The 17817-nt window shown below is 41.2% G+C and overlaps 1 pseudogene; it reads left to right on the forward strand.

Moving 5' to 3' along the window:
- The first annotated feature begins 13982 nt into the window (after positions 1-13982).
- Positions 13983-17269, forward strand: LOC128567499 (mediator of RNA polymerase II transcription subunit 25-like; annotated as a pseudogene).
- The last annotated feature ends 548 nt before the right edge of the window (positions 17270-17817 follow it).

Below are 17817 nucleotides of genomic sequence, written 5' to 3' on the forward strand. Positions count from 1 at the left end.
ATAATAGGAATACTAGGAAACAAACCTAGAAAATTTTAACTTTATCTGATGGAAAACAACATAAAATAAAGCCTTCACTGTAACAATACAAAATGTTTAAACAACATAAATGTAATTCTCACTTTGACCAAATATCTAAGAGCATCATCCAAGAAAACAACAGATTATCAAAGTAACCTTTAACATCCACTAATATCATAACACCTATTGTCTTGTGTGTCTGCTTCCTCAGAGTTTCCTAGGTAAAACCTCACAATCCTGGTGAAACCTCAACTAGATAATCATGGGTTTGTGTGGGAAAGAATGTAAGCTAAGCAGGTTAGGTCAGCTATACTGCTTCAGCTTCTCAGAGTTCATCTTGCAGGCTGCTTTTCCACCTTCATATGTAAGGGAAGTGGTTATTATAGTCAAGCAAATTACCATACCCCTCTCATAGTTACCCTTTTTTTGTGTGCATATTCCATCTTTCTTAACCTTTCTTTACAGTTATATATTTCAGTATTTTTTAAATGCTAGTCAGCCTTTTTTTTTTAGCATAAATTTTCTTCAGTATGTGGAAAGTGTTGTCAACTAAGAATGAATTTTCTGCAAGATCCTATATTTGGCAATATCCTATAAACTTTTTCTCCCCAGTGACTTTGATGATGAAATAATCTTTCAAAAGCTTCTTTGCCTGTAGGATAAGATATAGGACAGGTTTATCTTATTCTGCATGATTCCAGAAGGCATAACTTGTATAAAAGTTTTAAGGAGGTAGAGTTTATTTTAATAAATGAAAAAAATTTTAATGCAGTAGAGTCATTCAAAAAAGAAACAAAGGCTGCTTAGTAAGAAAGTAGGCTCCCCTTTGCTAAACAATGAGCTTTAGAAGAGCAAGGACTGTCTGGTTCTCTAAAGTTCAATCAACCCCTGGCACATAGCTATTATGGAGTAGACACTTAATAAACACTAATTTAATGTTGAAAACATTTATGCTAATTAGCCAGCTGATGGAGTTGTTATAGTGGAAGAGATGCCTGTTCTTAGAGAAAAATTTACCTTTAAAACCTTGCTATCTGAGATATTCTGCATCTAAGAGGTGATCCTAAAAGCAAACAACTGGTATCATGAGAAAAAAATGAATTCAACATCTGAAAGCCTTTTTGTCTGACATCTGCATATCGGGTCCTCAAACTACGGCCTGTGGGCCACATGTGGCCGGCCGTGTGATTGTATTTGTTCCCGTTTTGTTTTTTTACTTCAAAATAAGATATGTGCAGTGTGCATAAGAATTTGTTCATAGATTCTTTTTTAATTATAGTCCAGCCCTTCAACGGTCTGAGGGACAGTGAACTGGCCCCCTGTTTAAAAAGTTTGAGGACCCCTGGTAGAACCATCACCATAAGTAATACCACGTTAAACAAATAACTCACTTAGATATGTTGTTTGTTTCAATAGGCAGAAGATTAATCGCCTAATTTGCTTTAGTGGTGCTTCTCATAACTCTGTTTTCCCTGCCCTGTAATCACAGGCCATTGTTCTCTGCTTAAAGCTGATTACAGAGAGAGTTGTTTTTCCCATTGGTGTCCTCTTAATTTAGCAGAAATCATTTCATTTTGATCATTTTTTCTGCCAAATAATGAAAAATCAAATTACCTAATCAAATATAAAACTTAATCATATATTTTTATATTTAATGCTTTTTCTCTTTTTATGTTTCCTTGCATGTATATTTGCCTTTTTTCTTAATATCAACATTTTGCTTACACAAACATTATTATTTCCCCTTATTTACATGCCTAGTGTAGCCTAGGAATTTCATGAAATCTATATATAGTAAAATCTTAGATCTTTATAAACCATCATCATAAAGCTCAACCTTGTAATGATTTGTAAATTTCCCCAAAGATACATGACCTTTAGTACTCTCCCTTATACTGATAAATAGTCTATCTGATTTCACTGACTTACAACCAGCTTTTTCAAAATTGAAAAAATTAGCAGAATTTTTCGGAATTAGCAGTTCTTGGAAACATTTTTCTAGCTATTCCTCCCACCCCATTTTTTTGAGACAAGTTCTTATTCCATTGCCCTGGGTAGAGTGCAGGGACATCATAGATGACTACAACCCAAACATCTGGGCTTAAGCAGTCCTTCCTCAGCCTCCTGAATAGCCTAGACTATAAGCGTGTGTCACCATGTCCAGATAATTTATCTATTTTTTGTAGAGATAAGATTTTGCTGTGTTGCTCAAGCTGGTCTCACAGTCCTGGCCTCAAGGGATCCTCCCACATTGACCTTCCAAAGTGCTAGGAGCCAAAGCACCTAACCTTGGTGCCTATTAAATAGAGACTGTCTAAATTTGAACTCTCTTAGCACTTTATCTTGACTGACATTATTTATCCATTTGACCTTGCATGTATATTTGTACTGGCTAAAAAGAGTTAATTTTCTCCTGGGCAGGATCCATGATTGAGACCTTGATTGAAATCTCATAATTTCTGAAAACTTCTGAAAGCTCAATAAATATTTGTGAAATAGATTAAGTACATATTTGATCTGAATTTCTATAGAGATAAAAACTTTCTATATAAATGTAACAGCAAGACAATAACATTTTGTTAGCTGACATCAGAATTTCTATTGTGACGAACTGCCTTGCTTAGAAAAACACCTTGATAAACTGCTCTGTCAAGGAGAAGGTGATTTCCCAAGAGACATCATTCTGAATAACAAATGAATGGGACTTCTGATTGTAGGTGAGGAAAAGAGTGGAGGTAGATAAAGGTATTTGTGTTTGGGAGGGAGGCTCTCAAACCACATGATGGGAGAATTGCCTACCATGAAGGCAAGTAAGAAAATCCAGCTTTGGCGTGGTCAATAATGCAAATTCATAAATATGCATGACTAATATTGTCTGTATGGCTCTATGTAAGCTCCCAGAGAATATGGTTCACCGAGGATAAAATGTGAACAGACTGACCGAACCTACCATGATGAGCCCAAACCTTCATTTAAGGCTACTAGACAACCATGAGGCCTGTCCAGAAAGTATACAGCCACTGTTAATCCTGTTTGCTCATATTATATGGATGGATTATTTCTGGACAGCCCTCACTACCTTGGTTGGGCAGTGTTAGTCCATTTTCTGTTGCTTGCAAAAGAATAACTGAAACTGGGTAATTCATAAAGAAAAGGGATTTATTTTTTACAGTGATTGGTCTGAAAAGTCTAAGAGTTGAGAGGTCATATCTACTGACAGCCATCTTGCTGGTGGGGATGCTATGCAGAGTCCCCAGGTGGTGCAGGGTGGCACATGGCAAGGAGGCTGAGAGTGACAGCTCATGTCTCCCTTCCTTTTCTCGTGAAGCCACCCATTCACATGATAACCCATTAATCCACAAATTGGCCTTCATGACCCAATCATCTTTTAAAGGCTTTGCCTCTCAATTCTGCAACATTAGGAACTAAATTTCAACATGAGGTTTTTTTTGGAGGAGCAAGGATATCAAATATTCAAACTATAGCAAATGGTTTGGAGAAGGAGTAATCAAGGAAATTTGGCCAAGACCCATGCTTGTGTTGGTATAGAGCAGAAAGAAGAGGACAGCTATAGTAACTGAGACATACAAGTCAGAGACCTGAAGCCAGAATGAGGACTTCACAGAGCACTTGGGGTGAGAAACAGTCTTTCTGACTTTATTTACCAGTCAAATGCAGTGTGGACTCAGATGACACCTAGATCACTGAGGCATGGCTGGAGCTAACAAAGACCTAAGTACTCCAGTATTTATCTCCCTAAAAATAGGAAATTCAATTTGTAACTGGCCAGAAATTCAGTAAGGACCAGAAAGTTATGAAATCATTTTACTTACGATCTTACTGATATTTTAACGATATGCCTCATGATTCTTCATAATTTAACTAGCTGTATTACAAAAATAAGCTTGTCATCTGTCACACACTACTTAAAGACCTCATGTACATTGTATTTGGACCTTATGTGCATGTTAAACAAAGCTTATGGGAGGCCACTGTTTTGGACTGAACTCTGCACCGGGTCCCAACTGACCAGACCAGTGGAGTCACTTGTTCTAGGTGTCACATAATCAAACTGCACTTTAAAACAGTCTAATTTTCCATAAACAGGAGATGGGTAGCAGTTAATGCAAAGGGGCCCAGTTTACCTTAGCTGACGTGATGAGATTACCTGAGCCCACTGTATTAATCCTATAAAGAAGGTTACTTTATAATGACTGATTCATCTCGTTTCTGCTTTCTTCAGCCTTTTTCTGTCTATAAATTTCACTCCTTCTTCTCAGCTCATCAGAGTGCCTTTCTATTTTAGTAAATGCCAATTAGATCTTTAAACTCCACTTTTGGAAATTTGACATATATTAACTCTTCACAATAAGCTTATATGCAGATAGGTTGTAACAAGAAGAGTTAATACATGTCAGTTGTGACAGAAGAGAAACGGGGAAACTGAGGCCAGAGATACAAGTTAAGTTGCCTCAACTCCCAGAGCCACTAACCAGCAAGGCTAGAATTTGAACCTAGGCAGTCTGGCGACAGAAGCCGTATACATACTAAGCAATACTATACTGTGTGACATCATCAAAGCCACACAGAGGGAGGCCACAGAAGAGGGAGAAGCCACCTTAAGGTATTAAATGAAAGAAATGGTAGGTTAGAAGTGAGAACAGCCCAATCCTATGGCTCATCACTTCTGTTTCTTAGCTGTGGTAGGAACTGTTGTGAATTATTTAATGCTTTATTTCTTAATTTCTTCAACTTTAAATGAGAACCATACCTAAATGAGAACCATCCCTGTGATGCCTTTCATGGGAAAGATTTCAGAACAAATGAATATGTAATTGAAATATTTGAGCAACATAAAGAAAGATACTATGGCAATTACAAGGTCATGTATGGATACTAGAGATCATTTGAACCTTGATCTAATGGAGCTGGATAATGCCTCAACAACCAGATGAATTGAAAAATACAAACTACAAGTAATTCAGGCTTGCAATGACATTTTCTATATCTTAAATATTGTCTTAGTGATGAAATGAGCTGTATGGAAAAACAAGTGCTGGATTGGGGGACCCCTTGGCCTTAGGGCCTTAGGGCCAAACATAAAACAGATTTATGTTTTAGAAAACTTTTTCATATTTATTGTTTTAGGATGTCACTTGTGTGCACTAAATTAATCATATAAAGGTTTAGTATGTTTCCCTTTGTTATTAATCCCCACTGTGGCCGAAAACAAGAGTGAGAGAGGAACCGGCAGCAAATTAAAGTCCTTGGATCAGAGTCTACAGGAAACCGAATAGTGGCAGCCCATAGATCACCTATCAACTCTGGTAATTTCAGTGAAATTAAACTAAGCTCAAGACACTAAGTATAAAGTGTTACCCAAAGAAATTTAAAATGGGTAAGAAGAAAGCCTGTAGCTCTTTGCCAGGATCAAAACAACAGCCACTGTGAAGAGATAGAAAGAGTCTCAGTGTATGTTCAATTCCTAAGAAACAGTAATTTGAGCAGAAGCTCCATAATGCAGTGTAATGGCATTATTTACCACTTATAGTTCAAAATAGAGTTATTGCTTCCCATGAGGGCAGAGATTTTTATAAAAGGGAAAGGTTTTTGTGATACAGGCAGAGAGAAAGACAAGCTAAAAAAGGAACACAACAAGATCATCAAAAAAGAAAACCTGAGTTTGTAAAAAAGAAAATGCTTGGACTATAGTGTATTACTGGTTTTAAAAATCATAGTGAGGACTTAAGGGAGCACAAAGGATGAAGAGAGGGAAGGAAGAATAATGTGGTAAAAACCAATTTTCTTATCTCTCTTGAGAAGAATAGATCCAGCCTGAGATAGGGCTGGGTGACTGGTAAGCAGCACTGAGATCCAGGCAATTTCATCTGATTTTATGTAACAAGGTTGATAGCTTTTAAGTATATCCTGATTATTTTTTCTTATTTTTTTTAACAACCAATAGAGTGCAATCTGCAAAGTGGGGGCTCGTATGTTTCTTCACCAGTTCTTTTGTGTGATTTCTGTTGAAAGTTATGGTACCTTGAGGCTGTGAACACAAGACTTGAAATCTGACCTCAGGGATCTTACAGCTTTATAGGGGAGGCTTGCACCAAAAATAATATTTAAAAGGAAGAAAATGGTAAATCTAAAAATGTAATTCAGGTAGAGTCTCATGTAGAGTTAGAGGTAGAAAAGATTACTTGTGTCTTTGAAGATATGAGAAGGATTTTTTGGGAATTCAGGAGATAGTCTACAAGGAGAGTGAATACTTGTGTTTGGTTAGAATCCATGGTATCATGTAACCTTATTTTTGGTGACTGACATGGCCCCTTATCTGTGGTAGACCAGAATTTGGAGGATGGACTGGACTGTGACTTTGTGGCATCGGGGACTGATCTAAACTTTGATGGGCTTTAAGTCACAACCAGCACCTGTGATTGTGAAAGTATGAGATGTCATTGAAAACAAGTGCTATTAAATATCAGTAGGTTTTCCTCAAACCAATCTTTCATTCAATAGGATTAATGCAAATATATTAGAAAATAAAGTGAGGGTGGTGATGGTGGGGCTATTTCTCCAAGTGGAAATTAGCCTTGATCCATTCCATAGTGTTATGTCAGACATCAGAAGAAAGGATTTTTTACATGTTGAATTTAATTCATATCATTTCTTGCACAATATTTATTTAAGCATTTGCTTTTATCTAGAGATTTAGTTCTAAAAGATTGAGATTTATTTTCAACAAGCCCTTAGTGGACACATAAGAAATTTAGTTTAATTTTTTAAAATTACTACATTTTTTTAAAAGACAGAGTCTCCCTCTGTTGCCCAGGCTGGAATACAGTGGCATAATCATAACTCACTGTACCTTTGAACTCACAGGCTCAAGAGATCCTCCCATGTAGCTAGGACTACAGTCGAACCACACCACACCTAGCATATTTAAAAAAAAAAATTGTAGAGAAGGGTCTCAAGGCCAGATTGTTCTTGAACTCCTGCCCTCAAGTGATCCTCCCACCTCAGTCATCCAAAGTGCTAAGATTAAAGGCATGAGCCACTGTGACCACCCTCACTTTATTTTTTAAAATATTTGCATTAATTCTATTGAGTGAAAGATTGATTAGAGGAAAATGTGTTGATATTTAATAGCACTTGTTTTCTATGATGTCACACACACAGATAACCACAGTGAGGATCAGAGGACACCCCATATTATACAACATGAAACAGATAACCACAGTGGGGAATCAGAGGACATCCCATATTATACAATGTGAAACAGATAACCCCAGTGGGGAATCAGAGGACATCCCATATTATACAATGTGAAACAGATAATCACAGTGGGGTATCAGAGGACACCCCATATTATACAACATGAAACAGATAACCACAGTGGGGAATCAGAGGACATCCCATATTATACAATGTGAAACAGATAACCCCAGTGGGGAATCAGAGGACATCCCATATTATACAATGTGAAACAGATAATCACGGTGGGGTATCAGAGGACATCCCATATTCTACAACATGAAACAGATAACCACGGTGGGGACTCAGAGGACATCCCATATTATACAATGTGAAACAGATAACCATGGTGGGTAATCAGAGGACATCCCATATTATACAACGTGAAACAGATAACCCCAGTGGGGAATCAGAGGACATCCCATATTATACAATGTGAAATAGATAACCACAGTGGGGAATCAGAGGACATCCCATATTATACAATGTGAAACAGATAACCATGGTGGGTAATCAGAGGACTTTCCATATTATACAACGTGAAATAGATAACCACAGTGGGGAATCAGAGGACATCCCATATTATACAATGTGAAACAGATAACCATGGTGGGGAATCAGAGGACATCCCATATAATACAACGTGAAATAGATAACCACAGTGGGGAATCAAAGGACATCCCATATTCTAGAATGTGAAACAGATAACCACGGTGGGGAATCAGAGGACATCCCATATTATACAACATGAAATAGATAACAATGGTGGGGAATCAGTGACATCCCATATTATACAATGTGAAATAGATAACCACGGTGGGGAATCAGAGGACATCCCATATTCTACATTGTGAAACATATAACCACGGTGGGGAATCAAAGGACATTATATATATATATTTTAGTTATTGTATGTAGACATTTGTATTCTGCCTTTAGTAAGTTTCGCCTGTACCCATTCTAAGATGCACTGTAGGTGTGGCCCCACCTGTTACCCTCCCTCCACCCTAACAACCCCCTCCCTTACCCTTCCTTGACCCTTTCCCCATAGTCTTGTGCTATAGTTGGGTTATAGCCTTCATGTGAAAGCTATAATTTAGCTTCATAGTAGGGCTGAGTACATTGGATACTTTTTCTTCCATTCCTGAGATACTTTGCTAAGAAGAATATGTTCCAGCTCCATCCATGTGAACATGAAAGAGGTAAAGTCTCTATCTTTCTTTAAGGCTGCATAATATTCCATGGTATACATGTACCACAACTTGCTAGTCCATTTGTGGGTCGATGGGCCCTTGGGCTTCTTCCATGACTTAGCAATTGTGAATTGGGCTGCAATGAACATTCTGGTACAGATGTCTTTGTTATATTGTGATGTTTGGTCTTCTGTGTATAAAGCTAGTAAAGGAATTATAGGATCGAATGGCAGGTCTATTTTTAGGTGTCTAAGTATTCTCCAAACATCTTCCAGAAGGAATGTATTAGTGTGAATTCCCACCAACAGTGTAGAAGTGTGCCCTTTTCTCCACATCCATGCCAACATCTCTGGTTTTGGGATTTTGTTATGTGGGCTACTCTTACTGGGGTTAGGTGATATCTCAAAGTAGTTTTGATTTGCATTTCTCTGATGATTAAGGATGATCAGCTTTTCTTCATGTGTTTGTAGATCATGCATCTTTAGAGAAGTTTCTCTTCAAGTCCCTTGCCCACCCTGAGATGGGATCACATGTTCTTTTCTTGCTAATACTTTTGAGTTCTCCATGGATTCTGGTTATTATACCTTTATCAGGGGTATAATCTGCAAATATTTTCTCCCATTCTGAGGGCTGTCTGCTTGCTTTACTTACTATGTTCTTGGCTGTGCAGAAGCTTTTTAGTTTGATCAGGTCCCAGTAGTATATTTTTGATACTGCTTCAATTGCCTGGGGAGTCCTCATAAAATATTCACCCAGGCCGATTCCTTCAAGAGTTTTCCCTACACTTTCTTCAAGTATTTTTATAGTTTAATGTCTGAAGTTTAAATCTTGTATCCAGTGAGAGTCTATCTTAGTTAAGGGTGAAAGGTGTGGGTCCAGTTTCAATCTTCTACAGGTTGTACAGCCAGTTCACCAAGCACCATTTGTTAACTAGGGAATCTTTTCCCCACTGAATGTTTTTAATTGGCTTGTCAAAGGTCAAACAATGGTAAGTAGCTGCATTCATCTCTTGGTTCTCTATTCTGTTCCAGACATCTACTTCTCGATTTTTGTGCCAATAGCATGCTGTTTTGATCACTAACGATTTATACTACAGTCTCAGGTCTGGTAGCATGATTCCTCCTGCTGTGTTTTTATTTCTGAGTAATGTTTTGGCTATTTGAGGTTTTTTCTTATTCCATATAAAACAAAGTAATATTTTTCCAAGATCTTTAAAATATGACAATGGAGCTTTAATAGGAATTGCATTAAAATTATATATTGCTTTGGGTAGTATAGACATTTTAACAATGTTGATTCTTCCCAGCCATGAGCATGGTATGTTTTTCCATTTGTTAACATCTTCAGCTATTTCTTTTCTTAAAGTTTCATAGTTCTCTTTGTAGAAATCTTTCACGTCCTTTGTTAGGTATACTCCCAAATATTTCATCTTCTTTGGCACTACTGTGAAAGGAATAGAGTCCTTGACTGTTTGTTCGGCTTGGTTATTGTTGGTATATATAAAGGGTACAGATTTATGGGTGTTGATTTTGTAGCCTGAGACATTGCTGTATTCCTTGATCACTTCTAAAAGTTTTGTAGTAGAATCCCTAGTGTTTTCCATATATATGATCATATCATCTGCGAAGAGTGAAAGTTTGATCTCTTTGACCCTATGTGGATACCCTTGATCGCCTTTTCTTCCCTAATTGCAATGGCTAAAACTTCCATTAGAATGTTAAAGAGCAATGGAGACAATGGGTAACCTTGCCTGGTTCCTGATCTAAGTGGAAATGATTTCAATTTAACTCCATTCAATACAATACTGGCTGTGGGTTTGCTGTAGATGGCCTCTATTACTTTAAGAAATGTCCCTTTTATACTAATTTTCTTAATTGTTCTGATCATGAAGGGATGCTGGATATTATCAAAAGCTTTTTCTGCATCAATTGAAAGAATCATATGGTCCTTATTTTTTAGTTTGTTTATGTGTTGAATTACATTTATTAATAGATTTACGTATATTGAACCAGACTTGAGACACTGGGATAAATCCCACGTAGTCGTGGTGTATAATTTTTTTGATGTGTTGTTGGATTCTATTTGTTAGGATCTTATTCAGTATTTTTGCATCAATATTCTTTAGTGATATTGGTCTATAGTTTTCTTTTCTTGTTGGGTCTTTCCCTTTTTTGGGGATCAAGGTCATGTTTGCTTCGTAGAATGTGTTGGGTATTATTTCTTCTTTTTCTATAGTTTGGAAGAGCTTTAGTAACATATGTACTAGTTCTTCTTTAAAGTTTTGGTATAATTCTGATGTAAAGCCATCTGGTCCTGGGCTTTTCTTTTTAGGGAGATTTTGTATAGTTGATACTATTTCAGAACTTGATATAGAAGTGTTCAACATTTCTACTTCATTCTGCCTAAGTCTTGGTAGGTGGCGTACTTCCAGGTATTGGTCAATTTCTATCAGATTTTCATATTTCTGAGAGTAAAGTTTCTTGTAGTATTTATTAAGGATTTTTTGAATTTCTGAGGGGTCTGTTGTTATTTCATTGTTACCATTTCTGATTGATGAAATTAGAGATTTTACTCTTTTATTCCTGGTTAGGTTGGCCTAGTAAATTCCTTTACTAGGTTTAACTATTTTATTGATCTTCTCAAAATCCAACTTTTGGATTTATTGATCTGTTGTATAATTCTTTTGTTTTCAATTTCATTTAATTCTGCTCTGATTTTGGTTATTTCTTTTCTTCTGCTGGGTTTGGGGTTGGATTGTTCTTTCTTCTCCAGTTGCTTGAGATGTCTTATTAAGTTATTGACTTCCTATCTTTCCATTTTCTTGAGGAAGGCTTGCAGAGCCATAAATTTCCCTCTTAGGACTGCATTTGCAGTATCCCAGAGGTTCTGGTAATTCGTGTCTTCATTGTTGTTTTGTTCCAAAAATTTGGTGATTTCCTTCTTAATCTCATCTATAACCCATCTATCCTTCAGCATAAGGTTGTTTAGCTTCCATGTTTTTGTATGGGTATGCAGGTTCCTGTTGTTATTGAGTTCAACTTTTAATCCATGATGGTCTGAGAGGATGCAAGGAATAATTTCTATGTTTTTAAATTTGCTGAGGTTAGATTTGTGGCCTAGGATGTGGTCAATTTTAGAGTATGTTCCATGGGCTGATAAGAAGAATGTGTATTCAGTTTTGTTGGAATGAAATGTTCTGTAGATATCTGTTAAATCCAGATGTTGAATGGTTACATTTAAATCTAAGATTTCTTTGCTTAGCTTCTTTTTGGAGGATCTATCCAGCACTGCTAAAGGGGTGTTAAAATCTCCAACTACTATGGAACTGGAGGAAATCAAGTTGCTCATGTCTGTTAGAGTTTCTCCTGTAAATTGAGGTGCTTTCTGGTTGGGTGCATAAATATTAATAATTGAAATCTCATCATATTGAGTATTACCTTTAACAAATATGAAGTGTCCTTCCTTGTCCTTCCTTATTTGGTTGGTTTAAAGGCCTATTGCGTCTGCGAATAGGATTGTAATGACTGCTTTGTTCAGCTTTCCATTTGCCTGGAGTATAGATGACCATCCCTTCACCTTGAGTCTATATTTTTCTTTTAATGTAAGATGCGATTCTTGTATGCAGCAGACATCTGGCTTTAGTTTTTGTATATAGTCAGGCAACCTGTGCCTCTTTAGAGGACAATTTAAACCATTCACATTAATTGAGAATATTGATAAGCCTTTCGAGGGTCCGGAGGACATTTTTAATCCTTTTGTGACTGTGGACATTGGAATTTGATCAAAATTTTCTGGGTGGGTTTACTTTTGTGGTGGAGGATTATGCTGGTCTTTATGGAGGATAGGTCTGAGAATGTCCTGGAGAGCTGGTTTAGTTATGGCAAATTTCTTCAACATGTGAATGTCATTTAAGTATTTAATTTCTCCATCATAAATGAAACTCAGTTTAGCTGTGTATAGGATCCTGTTGAAAGTTATTTTGTTTTAGGAGATTAAAAGTTGATGACCATCCTCTTCTAGCTTGAAAGGTTTCAGCAGAGAGATCTGCAGTTATTCTAATATTCTTACTCTTGTAGGTGATGGTTTTCTTTCATCTGGCTGCTTTCAGAATTTTTCCTTCATATTAACTTTAGTGAAATTGATTATGATGTGTCTGGGGGATATCTTATTTGGGTTGAGTTGTGCTGGAGTTCTGAAACTGTTTGCTTTCTGAATTTCAGAATCTCTTTGCATGTCTGGAAATTTCTCTTTCATATTCTTATGGAGAAGAGACTCTGTGCCTTGCGAAGCCACTTTGTCACTTTGGGGGTCCCTATAAGATGAGTATTTGTTTTTGTCGAATTATCCCAGAGCTCTCTGAGAGAGTAATTTGTTTTTGCCCTCCATTTCTCTTCCTCTCTGAGAGTTTGAGAGCAATCAAAAGCTTTGTCTTCAATGTAAGAAATGCTTTCTCTGCTTGCTCCATTCTGTTACTGAGGGATTCTACTGTATTTCTCATATCTTTGAGGGCTGCAACTTCTTGTTTCAATGTGCCAAAATCTTTGGTCATTTGGTCTTTCAATACGTTGAATTCTTGGGATATCTTTTGAGTTACTGGTTGGAATTCTAATTTGATCTTATTTGCTATCCAGATTCTGAATTTGATTTCTGACATCTCAGCTATTTGTTTGTGCCTGGGATCTTGTGCTGTGTCTGCCCCATTCATCCTCAGGGAGTTGATCTACTCTGATTATTCATATTGCCAGAGGTTTTCTGTTGATTTTGCCTCATGATTGTTTTTCACCATTGCCTCTGGCCGTCCTCAGAGTTGGGGAGGTGCCTCTCTAAGATTAGACCCCAGCGGGATCACTCTATTGTTGCTGGATCTTTGTAGGGAGTGACCCTGTGTAGTTCCTCTGGGGCTGCCCCAGCCAGGGAATTCTGGTTGTGGAAGCAGGTCTGGAGTGTGACACACTCGGATCCAGCAACAGGGCGGGAGGTGGTGCGCATGGTTCTGGGAGTGCCTGGCACCCAGTGACTTTGGCACAGAGAGCCCAAGTTTCCAGCACTCTCTGGCCAGGAGAAGGGCTCTGCGCAGAGGCAGGGAGGGCTCTGGAGGGCATGCCTCTTCCAGAGTCCCTGGGCAGATGAGGGGGCCGGTGTGGAGGCAGGGAGGGTACAGGAGGGAGGACGCAGGGTTTCACAGCTCCCGCAGTTCCTGGTCAGGGCATGCAGAGTCCCAGCGGTCATGGGTCGTGGGTCTGGGGTCACTGTGCAGCTCTTATGGAGGTCCAGGCAGCACCAAGCCCAGGAGTTTGAGGTTGCTATGAGCTGTGGCGCCACGGCACTCTACCCAGGGCAATAGCCAAGGCTCCCGTGTTCCAAAACCGGTCTCACTCTGCCCCTGGTGGTTAAGGCTATAAGGCAGCTCAGTCCCCACCTTTAGGCTGCTCAGTCACTAGGTTACTAGTTTCTGCCTGATTATTGCTCTGCAACCCTCAGGGCGGAGCTTGCCAGGGCAGTTCACTCACAATGGCTCCCTGTGGCCTACAGCTGAACAGTATTAGCTCCATCCGGCTCAGCGGCTCAGTCTGGGGCCCTAGACAATGCCCAAATTTCTCCGCACTCCTGCTTAAGCTCTCCCCAAAGCAGTTCAACTGAGTGCCAAATCTAAAAACACCAAAACAGTTCACAGGTAAGGCCTTTCCGGTTTGTAGTCTCACTGCTGCTTGTACTTACAGCTGCCGGTGGGATTAGGTCGATCGAACACATGCAACCCCTTGCCAGTTTTCCACTGTTTTTGTCCTCCTCTTGGGATCCAGAAGTCCCTTGCTGACTCCCTGTATCCTCGAAGGGCTGATTATAGGCAGATCCCACCAGCCAGAGATGCCTGGAGTCTTATCTCCCGAGACTCACCGTGCCCAGTTGCAGGGAAGCTGTTACTCAGCCGCCATCTTGCTCCACCTCAGGACATCCCATATTATACAATGTGAAACAGATAACCATGGTGAGGATCAGAGGACATCCCATATTATACAATGTGAAACAGATAACCACAGTGGCCAATCAGAGGACATCCCATATTATACAATGTGAAACAGATAATCACTGTGGAGAATCAGAGGACATCCCATATTATACAATGTGAAACATTTTAAAAGAAAGATAATGATGAATTCTGCTATAGGTTTTCATCTTTTAAGTTATGCTTAAATAATGATTCAATATATAACTGAACCTCAAGTTGAGCATATATAAAAAAGTACATATGTGTAAAAAATATTTGTAAAAAATTTCTAGAAATTTCTGGTTGGAGGAAAGAAAGTTAACACTAGAGCTCCTGAGCATTTAATGATTTGTTCCTTAACATACCTTTGCAATATTGATCAAGTCTCCTTTCACATTTATTACAAAAGGCACAGGCTTTCCCCCTCTTCCCTAGTGGTGTTCAACACGGTGGGCTGCGCTCCCACCAGCAGCACCTGTGAGTTTGCCACCTGCCTCGATGGCATTAAGTTCATGGGCGGGGGTCGTGAGAGCTGCAGCCTCATGGCAGAAGGCTTCAGCACCGCCCTGCAGCTGCTTGATGATTTCAAAAAGATGTGAGAGCTGATTGGCCAGACACACCAAGTCTGCCTCCTCATCTGCAACTGGCGCCCATACCTGTTGCCTGCTGTGGAGAGTACCACATACACTGGGTACAGCACTGAGAGTCTCGTGCAGAAGACTGGGGAGCGGGGGATCCACTTCTCTATTGTGTCTCCCCTGAAGCTTCCTGCCTTGTTGCTTCTGTTCGAGAAAGCAGCTCCCCAGTCCTTGCTGGAGCCACTGCAGCCTCTGGCAGATGTGAGCCGGGACTTGGTATTGGTGTGGGGGCTTGTCCTGCCAGTCGGGGGTGGCTCAGCCTCAGGCCTCCTCCAGCCAAAGCAGCCTGTCCCCCTGCCTCCCACTGCACCCCCAGGTGTCATTCTCTCAGCAGCCTCCCAGCAGCCACTACCCCTTGTCCGCCCACAGTGCCAGGTCCCTGGGAACCTGCGCGGGGTTCAGGTGGCTGCCCAGAATGCGTAGAGACTGCCAAGAACCAGAAGGCTGGGCTGGGCCCATGCTTCTCACCCATCACCCCTCTCCAACAAGCTGCTCCAGGAGTAGGTCTCCCCTTCAGCCAGGCCCCAGCCCCACCACTACCCCCAGGACCCCATGGTGCTCCAAAGCCCCTCCTGCTTCTCAGCTCAGTCTGGTCTCCACTGTGGCCACTGGCCTGGGCCTGGCTCCCACTGCACAGCCGGGGGCCCCAGGAGGAGTGAGCGGCCTTTCTCCAGCCCAGCTAGGGGCCCCAGCCCTCAGTGGGCAGCAGTCAGTGACCAACAAACTTCTGGCCTAGAGCAGGGTTCTCGAGTAGCAGGAGAAACTGAAATCTGCCTCAGTGGATGCCAACACCAAGCTGATGTGGTCACTGCCTCCAGGTCTGTGTGAATCATGGAGAGAACTTGAAGACCCAGCAGTGGCCCCAGAAGCTGATCATGCAATGCATCTGCCAGCAGCTTCTGATCACCCTGGGCCTTTTGTTCCGGAACTCAAGGATGATCCAGTTCCATTTCCCCAACAAGGACCTGAAGTGTCTAAAGGCCTCTACCGCATCATGGGCAGTGGTTTCGCAGGCTGCGTGCACTCCCCACTTACGGCTGCCTGTGGGGTGCGCGTGCTTATGCTGCTGTATGCATCCAAGAGGAAGATCTTCATGGGCCTTATTCCCTACGATCAGGGTGGCTTTGTCAGTGGCATCCGGCATATCATCACCAACCACAAGCAGGTCCAGCAGCAGAAGTTGGAACAACAGCAAGAGATGGGGGAACAGCAGGCACCCCCAGGTTTAGGTCCCATTCTGGAGGATCAACTCAGGCCCTTGCAGAATCCGCTACAGCTTTGCCCACCACAGCCCCAGAATCAGCGCACCGTGGGGGCCTCTGGAGCCTCAAGGCAGCCTCAGCCCCAAGGTACTACCCAGCCTCCCCCAGGTATTCCTCAAGGCCCTCCTGGACCCATCCTTCAGCTCCAGAACCCTGGGGCTAACCCCCAGCTGCCAAGCCTCCTGCTTAACCCACCACTGCCCCAGACGGGAGTACCCCACCCCAGGCCTCCCTCCACCACCTCCAGCCACCTGGGGCTCCTGCGCTGCTGTCCCTACCACACTAGGGCCTGGTGCAGCCCCAGCTGGGGCCTCCTCTCCTGCATCTGCCACCTGCCCAGTCCTGGCCTGCACAGCTTCCTTCTCAGGCTCCACTACAGGTAAGGGGGCATAGGGGAGGGCAGAGGTCTGGACTGAGTATCCCAGCAGCCCCTGGGCTAGAACACCAAGACCAAGGGCTCCTGGGAAGTGAAGTCCTGGGATCCAAAAAACTGGGGTTTCCCCATGGCCCTTGAGGGGCTCTGAGGGCTACTGGCAAGTCCAGCTAATGGGTTTAAGGACCTAGTGGGTCAAGAGGTCTTCCCGTGATACTCTCCTGTGTATCCTGAGGTTGCTGGGAAGTGTGGTATTAGGGCCAAGAAGTAGTTTGGGGGTAGGGCTCTCAGAGTCTTATGGAAAAGAGCATATCTGCAACTATATGGGGTCAGAAGGTACTTCTAATGGGTCCTCTAGGGCTTTCTAGAATACTGTGTACCCCAGGGCCTCCAAGGCCTCAGGGGCTATTGGGAGATGCAGTCCCTTCCCACTGCCCCCCAGGTCAGATGCTGGTGAGTGGGGCTCCCCAGGCTCTGTCCCCCAGCCGGGCCTGCAGCTGAGCATCATGGAGGACGACATCCTCATGGATCTCATCTGAACCCCAGCACTCAATAACACACACACACACAGGGAAAACCTCAATATCTCTCCCATTCATTGCTGTTCTCCTATAATGAGTGCCAGATCTATTTCAGATCTTCATTCTCTTTTCTCTATACTATGGCAAGAACCTTCTAATTTGTCTCACTGCCTTCCTTTTCTCTCTGTTCTAATCCAACTTAACTCCTGAGAAGCTAATCTTGCTAAAAGAAAGCATGAATAATGTATTTTTACACAAAATTCATCAGTAATTGCCCATTGCAATCTGATTTAAATTCAGATAGCTTCCCCTGATTTCTAAGGTCATCAGAAATCCATTTGTTGTGTATAGCTCATGTGTTCTATTCGAAGTTGATAACTGACCTGTGAACATCCCCACCTCCATGCTTAAGCACATGCCATCTGGAAAGGCCTCCCTATTATTTCTAGCTGAAGGAATCCTTATCATCTTACAATGTCGACCACAACAAGTGCTTTCACCCCACTCTACCATGCACCTGCCTCTTCCAGTTCAGCTGAGAAGAAGTGGGTTATCCCTCCTCTGAA

Source organism: Nycticebus coucang, chromosome 16, assembly GCF_027406575.1.
Source record: "Nycticebus coucang isolate mNycCou1 chromosome 16, mNycCou1.pri, whole genome shotgun sequence".
Taxonomy (NCBI): Eukaryota; Metazoa; Chordata; class Mammalia; order Primates; family Lorisidae; genus Nycticebus; species Nycticebus coucang.